At 36.0% G+C, this 16113-nt stretch overlaps 1 long non-coding RNA gene across 2 annotated transcripts; it reads right to left on the bottom strand.

Moving 5' to 3' along the window:
• Nucleotides 1–590: 590 nt before the first annotated feature.
• Nucleotides 591–9758, bottom strand: LOC309500100. 2 transcript variants are annotated; one of them, XR_014206482.1, is made up of 4 exons: nt 9545–9758; nt 3502–3744; nt 2900–3321; nt 591–2022 (listed from the first exon to the last, which is right to left on the bottom strand). It is a non-coding gene; the product is annotated as an uncharacterized lncRNA (long non-coding RNA). The 2 variants fall into 2 exon arrangements; XR_014206483.1 differs by lacking the exon at nt 9545–9758 and adding an exon at nt 6227–7824.
• Nucleotides 9759–16113: the final 6355 nt, after the last annotated feature.

Raw genomic sequence — 16113 nt, 5'->3', positions numbered from 1 at the left:
GTTCTGAAATAAGATTACTTTTTTCAAGTAACTACAATCCCAAATTTAGAAAAGTTGGGACATTTTGTAAAATGCAAGAAAATAAAGAATCTGTGATTTGTTCATTTTGTTAATGTTTACCACTGTGTCACATCACCTTTCCTTTTAATTACACTTTTTAAATGTTTGGGAATTGAGGATACTAGTAATTGTTGATGTTTTATACATGTTGATGGTTTGACAATCTCGCCTAATACAAGACAGCTCCTCTAATTGAATCTAATAATTTACTAATAAGCTAAAATGGCTTTAGATAAACATCACATTTGTATTAAATTTTTTTTGTTTTATTGCTGAAGTACGAACTTTTCAACCTATTCAGCACAGCTGAAAGGTTTGTTTGAGCTGTACCCTCATACTGTACAGGCGTGAATTTGCATTTCCTTCAGCCTAATGAGGCCAATGAAAACCAGGCTGGCATTATGCAAATTTGTTACGACTACATAGGTTCGTGTAGGAATGACTGGAATTAAGCTACTAATGACTCGTTTCAGGCAGTTCAAAATCGTTTTTTTTTATTTTGGGAGACAATTGCATCATTTATCGTGCACTTTTATCTTTAAACTTTGCAGATCATTTACATTCACAAACAGCTATGTTACACACTAAATATCCGATTGGTTAACTATCCAAAAAAGTATAATAGCAGCCTTTTAAAGGCAGGGTAGATGATTTGTTCCAGAATTTTATTTTTGTTATGCTAGTTGAAAGTCTCTTCACATCCTGATAGTAATCTAAATCTTAGCAATCTTAAGTTAAGTGATCTAAATGTATTTATATGTTTATATATATATCATTTGTTGAAGGCCTGGGACCATCAAATGTTTGTCCAATCATTGAATTCGGTATGGAATGATACGATGTCCTACCTGCCTGTCAATCTATTAAATGTTTGGTTGAACACAATTCAGCATGACCAGTGTAGTATAATTGAAGTGAACAAGCCAGTTATTTAAATGAATCAGAAAGACTCAAGAGTTTGAATCAATCTAATGATTTAGCCTACTTCCTGAAGTATTCACTGCTTCTGACTCACTGACTGGATTTTTAATGTGTAGATAAATATTCACAAAATATGCCTATTTAACAAACAAATTGCATTGTTTTAAGTAGTTAGGCTGAATTATGAGTGCAAAAACAGATTTATGTAGGAAAAACTGGTGAAAGCACATTTACAAAGAAAAAGAGGAACAAAATTGATTTATCAAAATTTCCTTCACAGAAACGGATCTGGACTGAAAAGAACTGCAGCAAAACTTCTCTTATCATGCATAGAAAGAATCAGACTACAATGGCATTCAAAAACCTGATATCCACTGTCTGAATGAACACATGGAGCCATGGCTGTGTAATATCTACTTGACTGAGCACTGCGGAGAGATGAACTGATGAATGTGAGACGACTGCAGTGTCCATATCTTCAGCCGCTCAATACTCATTGAGCAAATTACCCAGAGCGCATTTCACAGGTGAACACGAGAGCAGACTCTTTCAGATCCACTGTTTCGTTAATGGCTGAACTGAAGCTTTCCCGGGTCTCAAGGACAGTGAGGGACGCTTCAGCGGACATTCACTAACATACGCGTTTGCACTCTAACTCGCAGCTGTGAGCACCAAACGAAAAATCAATGAAACAAGTTTTCTGTAATTGAATGTGAGATTCTCCTCTGGCTGGGAAGCTCAAGAGGAAGTATGGCTGTAATCAATGTAAGTGCCGTTATACAAAACCATTTAGGTGTCAATTTGAGGCGTGAAGCCAACAGGTTTGGCGCTGGGCATGGGAAGGAAAGGTCAGAATCTGACCCCTGGGTGATTGGCGAGCTCTCCCTCTGAGTCGACTCGCCGTCTTTAACTGGATTTTAACCTGACTGTCAGTTGAGATTGCAGACATGCAGGGAGGAATTCCAGCAACTCTGATGTATTGGCATCCACGACAACTTTGCCAAGTATATTGTGTTCCTGGGTCAAAATCTTCTGTTGGTTCTGGAACAACATGATCAAGGGCATAAGTGTAGTTTTAACAATGCTAATAACATTTTAAATTAAACATCTTATTAAAACGTCTTATTAAATATTTTATACAGCATAAGAATAATACAATTTCACATGTTTATATACAATCTGCATGCAAATTTTGCAACTTTAAATGCTAATCTTGAGGCTTTAAAAATGTAAAAATGTATCAAGAATGGTTATGCAATCTAATGTTTGTTTAGATGTTGTTTCTTGGCTTGACACTTGTCTCAACTTGAATGTAATAAGCAATAAATGATTCATTTTAGTAATTATTAATTTTATGGTTAAATTTCTTCATTCCTTAAATGTATAATAGGTGTGTGTGTGTGTGTGTGTGTGTGTGTGTGTGTGTGTGTGTGTGTGTGTGTGTGTGTGCGCGCGTGCGTATATTAGGGATGCATGACATATATTGACCACCATATCGGTATTTATCGGCCGATAAATTATCATTTTTAATGTTATCGTTATCAGCCAGACAAGAAAATTTGGCTGATATATTAAAGCCGATAAATAATGGATTATTTCCTTCAGCTGAGACACTTCAGATGTGTATGTTTCACCATGATGAATTGCTTGAAATATGATTGGAATCACTTCAAAAAGGAAAATGAAGTGAAGTGCAACGTGCAGTGCAATTCTGTCATATAGGCTACATAAAATTATCATGAGAATATTATAATTATGTGCTTGGGACATGGCTTTTAATGGTGAGACTTTTGTTTTTGTAATCAGGCTCTAAAAAATTATATACAAATTTTGATTTTGATTTATCGATATAGATAACAATTTCATTTTCAGGTGAAAACATGGGACAAAAATGACAAGAAATATTGGTAGGGACTACCTGAGGTGAAATCTGCTTGGCAAATTCAGTCACGTGACCCACATGCACACATTACGTTTCTCTTTGGCTGTCTCATTCTTATTCTGTGGCTCATTTTCATTTCTACCAAGTGGCTGCATTTTGGAAACAAGAAGGTATTAGGTGAGAGATTATCTATTTTGATGCAAAAGGAATGATTATGTGAAAGGATCCAATCAATGAGCATTTAGGCATATTTTGGTGATAGATGTGTGTTTTGTATCAAAGGTCTGCGTGTGTCATAATATAGCACAGCATGAAAGGTCGTAGAAGAGAATGAGGAGGAGATTAGGGTGAAATCGGATGCGCTTCACTGGCGTGCATCTGTGTTTGCTGGTTTCCACTGGTGTATGACTGTTTGAACACGGCTCTTTCCAATAATCCTGTGATTAAATGTGAGGAGCCTGCAAAAATAAATTCAGCCACAGCCAAACATTAGAATTCAGTGAGAATGGCATTTCAGAAAAGCGTAATGGAAACAAACTACAAAACAAGTCTGGATTGAACGTTAAGACTAGGCCACAAGAGGGAGCAAGAAAGCCACATAATGCACAGTAGAATAAATGTAAAAGAAATTTACTCACGGCTTGTCAACTGCAAGGCTTTTAACAGAAAAGTTTGTCCACATAAATACGTCCACAAGTTTACACAGTCAGAGGCTTTTAAAGGTTTTTTCCGTCACTTTTATATGTTCTGTTCAAACAAACTCAGTCCAATCAATCAAAATGCTGAAAGAGAGACCAATAAATAAATAAACCCTGAGCCGGTCTGCTACATCTGAACAGCAACACCAGACCTCATTTCAGGTGATCTTGACCTGATTAAACCTGAAAAAGAGAAAGCATTGTTTGTGAGAGTTAAAATGGCTTAATTTTTTGAGACTTCATTTTATCATTATTATTACTTTTTGAGCATTTGTCATGTGTTATTGCCTCCCAGAAATATTCTTCTTGCCTATAAACTTTTACTCATGATAAATATGAACAGTGGCAACTGGCAATGTTTGTGGCAGAGTTTCATCATCATAATAAAAATAAACATGCATTTTTAAGCCAACTGTATTTCTATATAATCGTGAAGTTCATGTTTTAAACTGAATGACCTTGTTAACATCTCAGTGCTGTGTATATATATATATATATATATATATATATATATATATATATAAATTGTCACAAACACTTTTAAATGACTTTTAACACTTTTAAAAGCAAAGATTTAAAATAAATGTATGCTGGTGCAGTCTGTATGTAAGATGGCAGATTGTTCCAAAGCTCTGGAGCGGCCACTGAAAAGGCACAATCTCCTCTCAATTTTAAACATGTCCTTGAAACAGTCACCCGTAGACTACTTGTTGACATAAGTTTTCTAAAAGCATTATGGTGGGATGAAAGGAGATCAGAGATGTATGGAGGAGCCAGTCCATGCAATCACTTATAAGCAAACAATAGTGTTTTGAAACCAATTCAAAGCACAACCTTGGATCCCAATTTGCTGTAAACGATTTAAAAGAATGCCATGATCAAGAGTGTCGAACGCCACGCTAAGTTCCAGCAGAATTAAAACAGCACATTTACCAGAATTGACTATCAGAAATAAGTCATTTAATACTTTAAGCAGTGCAGACTCTGTACTGTGCTGTTATCTGAAACCAGACTGATATTTATCCAAAATACCATTTTCCTGTAAGAAGGAAGAAAGTTGATCAAACACAACATTCTCCAAAACTTTTGATAGAAACTACTATTGATTATTGACAATGAGCTAGGACTGATAGTATCAAGTATATCTGATAAAAGGCGAGGATAAACAACATCCAGCAAAAAGTGAACTTCATTTGTCTGAAAATTTGTTACAGATGACTATGAGACACTGGAGAAAACTCTGATAAATTTGTTAAAATCTGTGACGATATTGACTGAGGTAGGTCCAAAGAAGAGGCTAAAAAACATGATCTTATAATATCAATTTTGTCGCAAAAAAACTTAAGTTTTCACAGGCTATAGGAGAGGGATCAGGATATAAATTAGAAATCGGATTTAGCATATTATTTATGGTATTAAATAGTATTTTTGGGCTGTGTGCATTTTTAGCGATGAGATCTGAAAAATATTTTGCTTTTGCAAACGTAACAGCTTTTTGATATTGGATCATACAATCTCTAACACATTCATAAGATATTTGTAATGTGTCCCTCTTCCACTTCCTTTCTGCTTTCCTCCATTTCTGTCTAATATCCCTAGTTTCATCATTAAGACAAGGATTTGCACGACTTCTAGTTCTCTTCAATTTAAACGGGGCAACGGCATCCAGTATGTTTAAACATAAAATATTGAACATATACACTAACTCAACTGGATTTGCTCCAAAACAGTTCAACTCAATTTTGTGAGTTTTTGGGGAACTAATATAAGCATCTTGGAACTTTTCAGATGTAAATGAGTTAAAAGAACGAGCATACCGGGCTACCGGCACATCATGTGGTTCAGGGCTAGGAACATCTATATTAAGCTTATGATCAGAAAAAATTATTAACTACATCGCTAACTGATAAGCCTTATGATAAGATCAAATCAAGTGTCGTGTTAAAAAAATTATAATCTTTAGGACAAACTTCAGTGAGTGGACCAAGTTCACCGGCATGATGATAGCACTGATCGTGGTTGTTTGTGGTAAACGAAGTCGGGACCGTGCTTAAAAGAGTACAAAATCCGGCCATGGAAGATGGAAGCCAGAAGATCCACATGACTCGGGCCTTCATGCAGCGAGGCATGGAGGTGCCTCCTCACGCGTACCAACACACCGCCACGTGTTCCCTGTCTTCTATAGCGTTTCTTCCTCTGGTGGTATTCGCAGGCCGGTAAGCGGCATATTTCAGATAGCAGGAAGGTCGAAAAAGGAGGATCAGGAATCTTGTACCCCCCATAATTCGGATCCGAAAAAGTTTCAACAGTCCTTCGTATATTGAGGAGAAACGAGCGATCATAAGCATGCGATGTGGTAACTTTTTGTGCAGACAGAAACAATACGAATATACTCAATAAAGAGAACACAGAAACCAGGCACCATCTTGGATAGAATTGCAAACAACAAGGATAGATGCCCACAATACACAAGCGTCAATGTTCAAGGTCATACATGGATGACTAGGCAGGCAAGATGAGTGTATAACATTCATATATTTACATAGTGTTGATGATTTCCTTAATATATCAGTCTTGTTGAATAATGATCAAATTACATTTAAAAAGGACTTTGGGACTTGGGCCAAATGTGCACCAAACTCTGCAGATTGTATTTCATATCTACCAGAATGCATGCTGTCCAAGTGTGTTGAGTGGCAGGCTGGCAGCGTGTATGTGGCATGCTCTGTCCTGTCGGGCAGCACTAGACCAGAAGAGTTGTTGGTCTGTCTTTGTTAAACTGGAATGGCTCTTGTGTGCTGTGGGTGTCATCTGTGGATCAGCTCACTGGCACAGATATCAAAACTCAATTCAGATTCTCTTTTCCAGCATGATTTCATAGAGGGAGAGAAAGAGGCTCTCAGAATTGGATCGGAAATATGAGCTACTTTAGCAGTCATCACATCTTGGGTTTCGGTAATTGTGTGGGAAAATGTACTGGAAAGTGAATCGGGCATCTGCATTGTTCTGATTTAGACTCTGAATTGTGCCGTTGGGTTTACGAATTTGCTGGTGGACCATCAGAAGTTAAAAATGGAGAGACAGACACTTCAGTGGTTTGATAATATCCACTACATTGAAATTAAGCTTTTCATCATGTGATTTCACAAGCAAGATCATACCAAATGCAGTCAGAAAGGCTTTCGGTCTATTAGCCCCCTGCTGGTGTCATCTCACTGCTAGAAACATGCTAAACGTTTCCTATTACATCTTCTAACCGAGTGTTTGATACTAATCATTTGTTTAAGGACCATCGAGAATGTGCTTGAATGGATGGATGTCATAAAATGAGTCTTTGGCCCTGTTTACAACAGGAATTAACATCTCGAGTTTGATCACAAACGGTCAGCACTAAATAGGCTATGTAAACAGGGTCCAAAACATTTGATCATACGATCACTGAAATCATATTCAGAGATGCTTATGACTAAAAATGCATTATGAAGGCAAAATGTATTTTTGGGGTTGTAAAATCTAAGGGTTAGTTCACCCAAAAATGAAAACCCTGTCATTAATTACTCACCCTCATGTTATGAATAGTACTATTCATAGTATACAATGCATTTTAGTGCAATTAAAGCTGCAGTCCATAGTTTTTCCTCTTTGTCGCCATCTCTGTTCAAAATCTGCAATTGCAGTTATTCGCGGAATTATCAACTTTACGTGCGTTGTGCCTCGGCATGGCACAGCTCGGATGAATCCAATGTTTTGAGGAGAACGTGCGGTTGTCAATCACCGCGCTGGTTGTGTGGATACTGTCATTCGGAATCACAGATTCTACTTTTTGGAAGTATGACCAACATAAGAATTTTCACCGTAAAATGTCGTCTGAAGAAGTAAGCAACATCCACTTTCCTTCTGACCAACTAAGGGAAAAAAGCATTGCAGTAAATGATTGCTTATCATATCACATCAAACCGTGCAAATTATACTTTATTCTCAAATTGTTGATGTTAACAACATCAGCATTGCGTGACTACATTTAATGCCCTTCCGATATTTATCCTTGTTTTCGCATGGGCCGGTTGCGGTCTCTTTTTTTTCTCCGAAGTCTTTCGCGTTTGTTCGGGTGAATCTCCAGTTGTCACTGGTGATTGTCGTTTGAACCTTTCTGGATCCGCCATCAAATTGATTTTAATTATATCAAGTGCTGTGAGAAAAGGCTATATATCTCCACCTCCAACATCCTCACACGCAATATAGCCTACTAGCCGAGACACTTCTTTATGTGTACAGATTTCCCACGGAAATCCACCAGTACCACTGGAATTAATAACATTATTACAAGCTTACCGTTTTGAATCGAGCTAAGGCAAGCAGAGAGTTTTGACCACTGGCTGGTTATGTACTTGCTCAAAAAGTTATTTTGGATAATTTTTAACCTAAAAAAAGCTACGGACTGCAGCTTTAATAATAATAATAATAATAATAATAAACAATAAAAAATAACAACAATAAAAAAAAATATAAAAAAGTGAATTTATCATCAAAAAAATAAAAGTTGCATAAAATAAAATAAAATATAAAAATAACTTAAATTAAAATAACATTTAGTAATGCCTTTGAATTATCTTAATTTGGAAGCTTTTCTCAGCAAGTATCGATCAGTTGTCAAGTACTGATCAATTAATTAATTAAAGGGATCGTTCACTTTGAAATAAATTTTTGGTATGTTTTAGCTTACCTCAAGTGCATCCAAGATGTAGGTGTCTTTTTTTCCGCAGTAGTTTAAATTTTGATATATTTAGGTCAAGCCGTTCTTGTCTGTCAGTCATATAATGCAGGTCTATGGTCACCGCCTCAAAGAGCATGCACAGAGTCCAAATTAAAACAATTCCCCGTCGTCCAAATTAAACAATTCCCCATCGTAAGTACACATTGATGGCCTAAGACACGAAACGAGCGGTTTGTGTGAGAAAACGAACAGTATTTATATCGTTTTTACCTCTTATACACAGCCATGTCGAAGTGATCTGATCTGACGTGTACGCAGACTGGTGCATAGATATATACACTAGATGTCGCCTTAAAGACATTCGTTCCAATGAACTGCCGTAGACAAGGCGACATCTAGTGTGTATATATCTATGCACCAGTCTGCGTACACGTCAGATCAGATCACTTCGACATGGCTGTGTATAAGAGGTAAAAACGATATAAATACTGTTGGTTTTCTCACACAAACCGCTCGTTTCGTGTCTTAGGCCATCAACGTGTACTTACGATGGGGAATTGTTTAATTTGGACGACGGGGAATTGTTTTAATTTGGACTCTGTGCTTGCTCTTTGAGACAGTGACCATAGACCTGCATTATATGACTGACAGACAAGAACGGTTTGACCTAAAAATATCAAAATTGAAATTACTGCGGAAAAAAAGACACCTACATCTTGGATGCCCTTGAGGTAAGCTAAAACATACCAAAAAATAATTTCAAAGTGAACTATCCCTTTAATCAATATCAATAAGTTATTGATTGACAGTTTATTTGTTTTTAAATGTTTTTGTTTATATACTTTAATTCAGCAAGGATGCAAAACATTTATCAAAAAGGACAGTAAAGTTTTTTTTATTTCAAATAAATGTGTTTCTTTTGAACTTTCTATTCATCTAATAATTCTAGAAAAAAATGTATCACAGTGAAGCAGCACAACTGTTTTCAACATAAATAATAAGAAATGTTTCTTGAGCAGCAAATTATCATATTTAGGTAATTTCTGAAGGATCATGCGACTGAAGCCTGGAGTAATGATGCTGACAATTTAGCTCTGACAGGAATAAATTACATTTTAAAGTATATTCACATAGAAACATATTCACAGTAAATGCAGTCTTGGTGGTGAGCATAAAATACTTCTTCAAAAACATTAACGAATCTTACAGAGCCCAAACATTTGAATGGTAGTGCATGTATGCGAAATAAAATGTTCTAGTGGTATCTACCTTCTCTGTGCTTGGAAATGTAAAGACTGCAGTGCTTCCCGCTGCTACAGCCGTTGACACTGGTCCTCTAAGCTGAACTGCCTTGTCATCTGTACATATGTAGTCCTCAGTTATCTGGACCCCCCCATCTGCCCTCACACTGTGCGTTTCATCACTTGCAGCTATCAAGGAGCCCTGCCCCTGGTCACGATTAATGAGCCCAACGCCTCCTGGGTTAACTGAAATTAATAGGCAGACAGAAATTTACATTTCTATTCGAGGGTAAGAAAGGATTGATGTAGCCCATTACTAAGACAGCTGAGAGAGAGAGAGAGAGAGAGAGAGAGAGAGAGAGAGAGAGAGAGAGAGAGAGAGAGAGAGAGAGAGAGAGAGAGAGAGAGAGAGAGAGAGAGAGAGAGAGAGAGAGAGAAAGAGAGAGAGAGAGAAAGAGAGAGAGAGAGAGGGAGGAATGGGAACATGCCATAAAAATGTATGAGGTGGAGTTATGAGTGAGGTGTGAGGTCTGCCTGTCTGGATATATTAAGACAATCACAAGGCTTGTTGAGGTGTTGGTCATGTGATGACAAGCTGATGTGCACTTGATGACATTTCCCTGAACTCAAGGTCCTTCATTAAACAGGCTGTTTTGTGGTTCATGAATGATTCGCTCTGTTCACAGATTGATTCATTTTCTCATAGGAAGGTGGGAGAGTGTTGTATGTGACTTATTTGAATAAGAGCTGTGAATTAATTTATCTTTATTAGCATGGTACATCGCTACATACGATGCTGACGAAGACCAGTGTACCTCAAGTGGTTTTGCTTCAGGACTTTATATTGGACATCAAGTGGCGACCTAAGGCAGAACCAAAATTGTTCATTGTACAAAAGTTTATTTCAAAATAGTTTGTCTTAGGTAAATGTCTTTCAAGTGAAAAATTATGCATAAATGCATTAATCTTACCATGAACTGCATAGCCCCAAAAATATGGGGCTTTTTATGCTTGTCAACTTTTTTTTAGTGCGTAATGTTGCTGTTTGAGCATGAAAAAGGTCTGCAAAGTTACAAAGCAAAAAGTCCACTCCAAAGGGAGTTATTCTCTATATCAGTAAGCAATAAGCACTGTTTCTGAACTCTCTGGAATGCCTTCATTGTAGTTTTGAGGTTTTTTTCTGGAAATGTAGATGGCACACTGTAAACCCTAACGCTCAAAATAATTAATTGGTTTGAGTAGGACAAACTTAAATTAATCGAATTAGTTCAGTCAAATGAACTTTTATGAGTATTTAGCACTTTCTTTTTCTTTCAAGTTCACAGAACTGATATATTTTAAGTAAACTGAACTGTTTCATTGTTTTGAGTTTTATTAAATTATTTTTTAATTTAGACAAACGTAAGTTTAACTGAAATGGCTGGGATGTCTATTTCCCAGCATGCTTTGCCGATGGCACTCGAAAGGGAGAGTAAATGCTAAAATTAAGTGTAATATACTGTTTTTACACTTTTTTTTTTACACGGTTTGTGCGAGATTAATGTTAAGAGGGAGATTTAGTAGTGATTAATGTTTTGTTATGCTAATTTAGAAGAATGTCTGTTAACTTTGGTTTTAGGATAGTTACCATCATGGTGACAAGTGGTGCATGCAGCTTGATTTGAGAGCAAATAAAACCTTAATATCTCTGCACTCATACAACAAGTGCTAACTGTATAACATATTATTGTTAACATGTTAACAAATTAGTTTGTTAGCAAACTAGCTTGGTAAAGCTAGCTAAGTTTATACCAATAAAAGTGTTCACATTGAGATTACATGAAAGTTTTAAGTTAAATGTATGAATTAGTGTTCTCAAACATTTCAATTTAAGAACAATTAAAATGTATAAGTACAAAATAAAAATCTGCCAGTTCTGCTTACTTAAACTTTGAATTTCTTAACTTAAAAAATTAAGGCAACTGATTGCCTTTAATTTTTTTTTTAGTTTTGCCAACTTATTCGGGTTTACAGTGCACAATATTCCTCATTTAAATAATTCCCGCCTAAAGAATACGAAAAAAAGGCCTGGTTGAGTTGCGTTCGTAGTGTTTTGAAACTCAGTTATAGGGTTGTGACATTTCTGAAACGTGCTCGAAGCAGTTGACCAATCACAACTCACTGGTCTAGCCTAACAATCAGAGCACATTGCGCTTTTCGGAAGGAGGGGCTTCATAGAGACAGGAACTATAGAGCATTCCTGACAGACTGGGAAGATAGGTGCTGCAATAATGTAAAATATGTGAAAAATAATGTTTTTGACCATTTCTAGCATGCAAACTTATTTCAGAAAACCCCAAAAACAAAGTCAAGAATTTGTAAAAAGGCATAATATAGCCCCTTTAAAACTGCAGTCCAGAACTTTTTTGTGATAAAAATGTACAAAATGTACATAATAATCGAGTACATCATGAATCCATTTTCCAAATCGTGTTTTTGTCTTATCATGAATCACTACAGTACACCTATAATAAGTGTTTATATTCAGACTATTTTATACTGGTACAGGCCGTACCACTGCGGAGTAGCCCAGTACCTGCGTGACTCGTCATAGACATAAACAGAGAGAAGTAGCTCCGACTACAATGTTCTTCCACAAGACAAATGTAGTTCTGTTAATTTACCGCTAGGTCGCCAAAAGTTACGGACTGCAGCTTTAACATAACATATATGGAGAGAAATGTAGGTAGCTTATCTATACACAAATACCACACAGTGATTTAAAAAAACGTTTTTTTTCCTTCCTTTTTTTCTTCTCCAGAATTAGTTTTAAATCAATTGATTGAAATAGATCCACGACTCGCATTTAGGTCATGATGACCCACCAGTTGAGAATCACTATGCACTATAATTTAAGAGTTTTTGACATGCTCTGGACAGCCAATGGGATGGATTCTTTGAAAACATGTTCAGTTGTGAAGAGAGAAAGGGAGTTAGACTGAGAGTTAGTTTGAGGCGAAGTGCCTGTTCAGCAAGAATTTAATGGAAGATTAATTAATTGGGTCTTTTCTGCTAATTGACAACTGACATGTGGCTGCTCTCCAAAACTTCATCAGAAAAAAGGGAAAAACTCATCATCATGGTATCTAAGCCAGGCACAGCGCCTCTGCAGATATTTCTCTTCTTCTCATCTCATCTCTCATGTGCCAATTCAGAACAGACTAGATAATTTTACCATCTAAAGTCCAAAAGAAAAGTGACATTCCTCTCGACCTGCCAAGCTTTCAACGCTCGTTTAATAATTCACATGCTTATTTTTTTTATTTAGTTAATGTGCTTGGAAACCACGAGCCCAGCTGGATAACTTAATTATATTGCTTCATTTAGCTCTTCCACAACAATTATGGGACGATAATAATTGGGCAAAGGTTTCATGCTCCATTTACATATCGGTGTCATTCAATGGTGAGGAAAAAACTTTTAATGTTTGACTAGTCAAATGCCCGTTTAGGTGAATTATCTCCAGGGCCAACGAGCCTGAATTAAAAGGTCTCATGTTCAGTGAAAAGGACGCTCGTATTCGCAACAACATGAAAAGTGATTAAACATTGCAGTGCCATTAGAGAGACAGACCACCAGCTATCCAGAAAGGGACCGCACAGTTTCACATGGATCAAGCAAATCAACTGTAAATCCTGGCGTATTACTATACTAATCAGGATTTTTTGTGTGTGTGGATCCTGTAAATCCTGGCGTATTACTATACTAATCAGAATTTTGTGTGTGTGTATATGTATATGTATATATATATATATATATATATATATATATATATATATATATGTGTGTGTGTGTGTGTGTGTGTGTGTGTGTGTGTGTGTGTGTGTGTGTGTGTGTACAGTACTGTGCAAAAGTCTTAGGCACGTTAGTATTTTCACGCCCCCCCAAAAAAAGGGTTTTAAGCCAGTTATTTATATCTTTTGCTGTAGTGTATCAGTAGGAAATATCAGTTTACATTTCCAAACATTCCTTTTTCCAATAATTGTAATAATCCAGTGAGATTTTTGTATACACAAGGAGTCTGACAACAGCCGGTATGATCCACACAGAGATCTGATCTCACTATCATCTCAGAAAAAAACGGAGACAGACTAAATCCAGAAGAACTGCGGCAACGTCTCCAAGACACCTGAAGAAACCTTCCTGCTGTACTGTGAAAGGGTTTAGGCACTGCTGTAAAGTGAGGATGCTTTCAAAAATAATACAGTTATTGATTCTTGAGAGTCGGGACAAAACACGTTTTAAAACACACTATATCAATTAGAGTTATATGTTTCTGCAGAGAAAGGTCTTAGCTATTTAACCATGTAAAGGAACAGGTTCTAAATAAAAACACATTTTTAACAAATAAACATGTTTCCCTTCAGAACTGGATTTGTGTCAACTCCGTCAGACACACTAAAAAGTATACAATTTTAATTCTTCAAATCCAACAAGAATCTAAAGTTCTGAAGTATATTGTAATAGTGTTTAGTTACTCTGATATGTAAAAAAATTACAATATATAAACTTAAGTTGTGATGTCACACTATTCTGAAAACTCAGATTTCTAAATATTTGCATTTTCAAACTTTGATTTTAATTTCAATATTGTAAAAACAAATTCCTTAAATAAATAAAACACAAGAGGATGTAGATCAGATGGTCTTTTATTACAAAAACCACATAAACTGAAGGAAGAATATTTGTTTTTCCCCAAAAAATAACAAAAACATCCATACATCCAACGCTGTTGACGAAGATCTGACGGTGTTGACGAAAAACTGACGGTGTTGACGGAAAAACTGACGGTGTTGACGGAAAATGTTTGAATGTTTTACCTCCGATTTGTGAAATGTTCACCTGTTTGTCATGATATGTTCTGACAATAAAGAGTAGTTTAAAACCACAATTAACGCTCTGTTTTCTACAACTTTCACTTAGGAGCAAAAATCTGCCTTTAAACTTGAAATAAATAAAGATTTGACATTTATCGTGATAATTATCGATATCGACTGATATTTAAAAAATTACCGTGATAAATTTTTTTTCCCCATATCGCCCAACCCTACACTGGCTTCTCATTTCTCTATCTTTGACTCTACATATATATATATATATATATATATATATATATTAAAGTGCTGGCAAAGTTACACGTTACACAATAATAAGCAGACCACTGCCTGCCCATTCTCTACAAGTCAGATGTGTATGGTTAAATAAAGTAATGCATGCTATGTATGTGCATTTATGTGTAAATAAAACCCTGAAATAACAGTTTAAACCTTCACTATATTCACAAATGATATTATATTCGCACATTAAGAGGTTATTGGTGGATTTGTCAACTCCGTCAGCTTACAGGTCAACTCCGTCAGACATAGAACCTGACGGAGTTGACGTCTGACGGAGTTGACGTAAGGGCATGTATTTTCCCGCCAAAACATGTATTGTACACTGCAGCTAGGTAGTTTTTCCTCAGTTGCTAACTGTCCCAATATCCTCACTAAAATGCTTAAATTCAATCCACTATGGTTTAAAAAAAGTATCTTAACAGAAAGATGGTATTGACATGGTGCAGCTGTGACCATATGAATATTGACATTGTTTGTCTAAAATATAAAAAAAATTAAAACGCACCAGAACATGTGTGGTAGTGCTGCATTCAACACAGGCAGGGAGATGAAAAGGGGTCCTCAGGGATATAGCTGACCATGCTATTTCCTGATTTAAAGAGCTTTATGAAAAAATCTGTTGACAGAAACTGAGGACACAACTTTAATAGGCAGATCTTTATGGAAATATTGTTTGATGTTCACTTCATGCATTGTTTTTTTTATATTTATACCCCTTATTTTTTATTTGATATTTATGTTTTCACAATTGTAGAGCTTTTTTAAAGTTTTTTGGGATGGTTAATATTGTGACCTCTTGCTGAGGACAAGTGCAATAACATGGACCTTCTAACCACAGACCATACATTTAAACAAATTTTCCCCAAAAAGATAAAAAGGGTTATTCTAAAAATCAGATAGGTATATACAATTCCGTTAGATTTCACTTTGTAAGTATGTCAATCATGATGAATTTCTTAATTGTTGCTATAAATTATACTTTTCTATGTGGGACATGTTTTGTCCCGACTCTCAAGAATCAGTGCTTTATCAGTTAGCTTCTATTAACTAAATCAAAAATAGGTGTGACATCCCTTTTGTCCAGGTACATTTTGTACATAGTTTTTCAGGTAGCTTTGCAGGTTGTTATTTTTGTTATTTATTATGAAGTTATTTTTGCCGTTACTTTATGAAAACCAGTAATGTTGTCCTAGCAAACATTTTGGAAATATAAAAAGTTCTTCTATTTACTGAAAATCATCCACCAGGGGGCATACAAAATAAAAGGCTTTTCAGGAAAAGTATTGAAGCCTCAGAAAGCTGATACATGGCTTTATAGGGTTAAGTCAAAAGGACACTTTAGATATATATTAGAATAGAATCCATTGCATAGAATCCTAAGCAATGGTCCCAATCCTGAAATGTGTCCAAAACAGAATGCATTATGTTGATCTCTCAAACC

The sequence above is a fragment of the Leuciscus leuciscus genome (assembly GCF_965113295.1).
Source record: "Leuciscus leuciscus genome assembly, chromosome: 5".
Lineage (NCBI taxonomy): Eukaryota > Metazoa > Chordata > Actinopteri > Cypriniformes > Leuciscidae > Leuciscus > Leuciscus leuciscus.
The sequence above is the reverse complement of the archived record's forward strand: the minus strand, read 5'-3'. Positions and strand labels throughout refer to the sequence as shown.